Consider the following 5,419-nt stretch of genomic DNA (forward strand, 5'->3'; position numbering starts at 1 on the left):
GTGTGTGTGTGTGTGTGTGTGTGTATACACACCACATTTTGTTTATCCATTCATCACTCGATAGACATTTGGGCTCTTTCCACAATTTCATTATTGTTGATAATGCTCCTGTTATAAACATTGGAGTTCATGTGTCCCTTTGGTTCAGTATTTTTGTATCCTTTGGACAAATACCTACTTGTACAATTGCTGGGTTGTAGGATAGTTCTATCTTTAACTTTCTGAGAAAAATCCACACTGTTTTCAAGGGTGGCTGCACAAGTTTGCATTCCCACCAGCAGTACAAAAGTGTTCCCCTTTCTCTGCGTTCTCAACATCTGTGGTTTCCTGAGTTGTTGTTTATAGCCATTCTGACAGGTGTGAGGTGTCATCTCATTGTCATTTTCATTTGTATTTCACTGATGATAAGTGATGTTGAGCATCTTTTCATGTATCTGTTAGCCATTTGTATGTCTTCTTTAGAGAAGTGTCTCTTGCCTTTTAGCCATTACTAAGTTGGATTATTTATTCTTGGTAATATAAATTCTTTATAGATTTTGGACACTAGCCCTTTGTCTGAGATGTGATTTACAAATATCTTCCCCCATCTCATAGGATACGTTGCAGTTTTGTTGCTTGTTTCCTTCACTGTGCAGCCACCACTGCATCCCAAGAATCAGTCCCTTGATCCTGGTGAATAATTTTTTTAATATATACCGCTGGATTCATTTTGCTAGTATCTTGTTGAGAATGTTTGCATCCATGTTCATCAGTGAGATTGGTCTGTAATTCTCCTTTTAAGTGGGGCCTTTGGTTTTGGAATCAAGGTAGTGGTGGCCTTTTAGAATGAGTTTGGAAGTTTACCTTCCAATTCTATTTTTTTTAACAGTTTCAAAAGAATACATATTAATTATTCTTTCAATATCTGGTAGAATTTCCCTGGGAAGCCATCCGATCCTGGAGTCTTATTTCTTAGGAGATGTTTTATTACTGATTCAATCTCTTTACTAATTATGGGTCTGTGCAAATTTTATGTTTTTTCCTGTTTCCATTTTAGTAGTATCTATGTTTCTAGGAATTTATCCCTTTCTTGCAGAATTGCCCAATTTGTTGACATATAATTGCTCATAATATTCTCTCATAACTGTTTGCATTTCTGTGGTGTTGATTGTGATTTCTCCTCTTACATTCATGATGTTATTTAATTGGGTCTTTTCTCTTTTATTTTTGTTATATTTGGCTAGGGGTTTATCAATTTTGTTAATTCTTTCAAGAGGTCAGATTCTAGTTTTGTTTATCTGTTCTACTCTATTTAAACTTCTATATCACTTATTCATGTTATAATTTTTATTATTTCCCTTCTTTTGCTGGTTTGGGGCTTTATTTGCTAATAAAGCTTTTTTAGGTGAAAGGTAATGTGTATTTGAGATATTTCTTCCTTCTTGAGGAAAGTCTGAATTGTTGTATACTTCCTTCTTATGACCATTTTTGCTGCATCCCAAAGTTTCTGGATTGCTTTTCTTTCATTTTCATGGGCTTCCATGTATTTTTTTAAAATTTCTTCTTTAATTTACTGGTTAAGCCATTCATCCTTTAATAGGATGTTCTTTAACCTCCATGTATTGGTGGCCTTTCCAATGTTTTTCTTGTGTTTGACTTCAAATTTCATTGCATTGTGGTCTGAAAATATTTATGGTATGATCTCAATCTTTTTGTACTGATTGAAGCCTGATTTATGACCCAGTATGTGATCTATTCTGGAGAATGTTCCACATGTACTTGAAAATAATGTGTATTTTGTTTCTTTAGGGTGAAATTTTCTGAATATATCTCTTAAGTCCATCTGGTCCATTGTGTCATTCAAAACCATTGTTTCCTTGTTGATTTTCTGTTTAGATGATCTGTCCATTTTTCTATGTAGGTGTTAATAGCCCCCTACTATTATTGTATTATTATCAGTAAAATCTTTAACTTTGTTATTAATTGATTTATATATTTGGCTGCTTCCAAGTAAAAGGCCTAAATATTTACAATTGTTAGACCTTCTTGTTGGATAGACTTCTTTATTATGATATAGTCCCCTTTTTCATTTCTTGTTGCAGCCTTTCATTTGAAATCTAGTTTATCTGATGTAAGTGTGGATACCCCAGCTCTCTTTCGATGTCTATTAGCACAGTAAATGATTCCATCCCCTCACTTTCAAGCTGGAGGTAACTTTGGGCCCAAAATGAGTCTCTTGTGGTCAGCATATTGATGGGTCTTGAATTTTAATCCATTCTGATACCCTATGTCTCTTGATTAGAGCATTTAGTCCATATACATTCAGAGTAATTATTATAGATATGAAGTTAGTGCCATTGTATTACCTGTAAAATTGCTGTCCCTGTTGATGGCCTCTGTTTCTTTTTAGTCTTTGTTGCTGTTGCTGTTCCCAAGATTAGGGAAGTTCTCAGCTATAATTTGTTCAAATAAACAGTCTCCCTTCCCGTGTCCCAGGCTTCTGTCAGATTCTAGCTCTCAACCCCTCTATGCCTGGGCCATCCACACATCCGACACAACTGCTCTCCTGTTTTATCTCTGGCATATGACAGGGATTCAAAACTTTACATCTTAAAGGACCCAGCAAGGCACAGACCATCCCTTCCTCCAGAGGAGAGCTCTACAGAATTGTGCCTCATGCCATTTTGTCCCAGAAAAGGAGTCTCACAGCCGCAGAGGTGTCTAGAGTTTATGGCGATACACAGGAAAAATCTGCAAAATACGCTCTTGTAAATGCATTCCAGGAAAAGGAATGTTCTCTCCCAGTCGGACCCAGGGGATCTCCACACCACGCTGTCTGTTGTGCATTTTGGGTCTCCCTTGCTTCTTTCCAGGAGCACTGCCACATTACTGGGTCTATTCCAACAAATGGTACAGACCTCCAAAAACTCAGAATTTCAGCTCTACTGTTTTCAAAAACTTGTGATAGTTCCTCATGATTTTCCCATTAATCATTTAGGGAGAGTGCTTTTTTTGCACAAATGCACTGTTCTCTCTCCCCCTTTCTCCTCTCTGTGTGAAAAGATCTCCCAACCCTCTACAGCACTATGGCCTTTCTCTCCCTGAAATCTCTTCTCTACAACACCTACCTGCCACATTCTCTTCCTCGAATTGTGCAGATTGTTCTCTTAATCCTCAAATGGATTTCCCAGATGTTCAAAATGGTTTGATGTTTATCTAGCTGTGTTCCAGGAATGAGACAAGCCCAGAGTCCCCCTACTATTCTGTCATCTTAACAACTCCTCCTAAATAATGTGTGACAACTTCAATGATTTTAAGATATCTTACAAATTTTTTCAGACTCTTTTATTCTTACTGGAAGAATTGATCCAGATTACTCATTTCACTATTGTCAAAAACAAAAGTCCTAAATCATTTTTTGAAAGGCTTCAGCCTTCTAATCTGCTTCAGAGATTTCTGATATAACTTGAGGAATATGGTCATAAAATATTATGTAATAAGTCAAGTAGTTGCTAATAAATAGATAAGATTAAAATTGTGATTTTTTTTTTAAAGATTATAGTCAGTCAACAAACATTTATTCACCAAAAGCCTGACTGCTGCATTTTGGGAATTACATCTTTAGGAATATTCAAAGATAAGTAGTCTATAGTCTCTCTCTTTAAGGTATTCAGAAATGAGAAACCTAATATTAACTCTTTAATGTGATATAAGTCATGCACAGTCCTGGGATTTAAACAGAATGGAAGGAAAATGGAAGGAATACAGATGGAAAGAAAACCTTTCAAATCTTACCTCTACCTAAAAGGACTTTATGTTTGCATAATAGCTTTATTCCTTTTTTAAAGACCTTTTATTTTATTGATCTCTCAACTGTAATCTTTATTTTAATCTTCCATAGTGTTTTGTCTTCTCTAATGTAAAACAGGAGGTAACTTCCCATAAACCATATGCAAAATAGGCATTTCAATGTCTTCAAATTATTATATATCAATCTGCCTGAAAGTTAAGGGAATGGCAAGTAAGATGATAATATTAAGGGCCTTCAGATTACATTCACCTTAAGTCTCCCTGGCAATTAACTGGATCAGTTTCAATGAGGAGGAATTGTGAAATTGGGAGAAGAATGGAGCCTGTTTCGTAACACTGAAACAAATGAACTTTTTGTGAAATCAAATTCTTCAAACTAAACTTAGACCATGATGGTATATGATCAGTGGACATCACAAAGTCTATATTCTTGTCTTTGATTTGTATTTTACTTAAGACCTAGAAATAATTCTATTACAGCGATGCTCATTTCTGGTTCACATAGTGTATGTAAACTAATAACTACAATATAATGTGATTACTTAAAATTCTATGTACTTTCAAAATATTATATGGGAGTAAGGAGAAACCTCTTTCTGGCAGGATCAGAAGGCACTTTTAAAGTTTATGAGTGGGACGCCTGGGTGGCTTAGTCGGTTAAGCGTCCGACTTTTGCTTGGGTCGTGGGTTCGAGTCCCGCGTCGGGCTCTGTGCTGACTGCCAGCTCAGAGCTCAGAGCCTGGAGTCTGTTTCAGAGTTTGTGATTCCCTCTCTCTCTGACCCTCCCCTGCTCATGCTATCTCTCTCTCTCTCTCCTAGAAATAAATAAAAACATTTAAAAAAAATTTGAAGTTTGTGAGTGCCATGTTATGAAGGCTGGATTTTTTACTGAGCAAAAGAGATCGGTTCCCTCTCCTCAACACCCCACAGGAAGACACTCTGTGATCAACAATTATAAATAATTAAATACTAGAGGTAAAAGGTTTCTTAGGAGATTGTTAGAATTATCTAGGAAATAGTGGAGTTAGAGAAGAGGAAAAAGATTATTAATATTTCCAAGTTGGAATTGATTATATCTTTTTAAATACAGAAGCTATTATTTACTTGTAAATATTTTCAAGCATCTAAATTAACCTGGTTGATTTCAAAGCATTCCAGAAACAAGAAGGCATATTCTATCAAGCATGAGGAGAATATCACTGAATATATAAAACTAAAACAAAATATTAACACAAGCTTTTGAAGTCACCAACTAAGATTAGGTAGTATATTAAAATATACTCCATAAATGTCAAGGCAGAAAACAAAATCTTAGGTATGTAAATTTCTCCTGAACCACTTCTTTCACTAAGGCTAGAATGTAAAGCACTTCCAGGACTGATTTCCCAGAATGCATTGAGGACTGGTTTTAACTGGCTACATCAGCTTTCCCTGGAGACCATTTTAAAAATACAGATTCTAGAGGTCTGTTCCTTGAGCTGCTGCCACCAGGAAATCTGCACTTTGTGCTATAACAGTGAGAAGTTAGGTTTGTTTGCTTTTGACTAAAAAGGATTATTATTAAATCTGTTCCTTATGAATAGAATTCTGATATCCAATCCATATTTGCCTCTTCTCCAATCTATATACA

The 5,419-nt window shown here is 35.7% G+C and overlaps 1 non-coding gene across 1 annotated transcript; it reads left to right on the plus strand.

Annotated features, from left to right (window-relative positions):
* Positions 1–4,427: 4,427 nt before the first annotated feature.
* Positions 4,428–4,497, plus strand: TRNAK-UUU. The gene has a single exon. It is a non-coding gene; the product is annotated as a tRNA-Lys (tRNA).
* Positions 4,498–5,419: the final 922 nt, after the last annotated feature.

This window comes from Hyaena hyaena, unplaced genomic scaffold, assembly GCF_003009895.1.
Source record: "Hyaena hyaena isolate Hyena2069 unplaced genomic scaffold, ASM300989v1 scaffold_955, whole genome shotgun sequence".
Taxonomy (NCBI): Eukaryota; Metazoa; Chordata; class Mammalia; order Carnivora; family Hyaenidae; genus Hyaena; species Hyaena hyaena.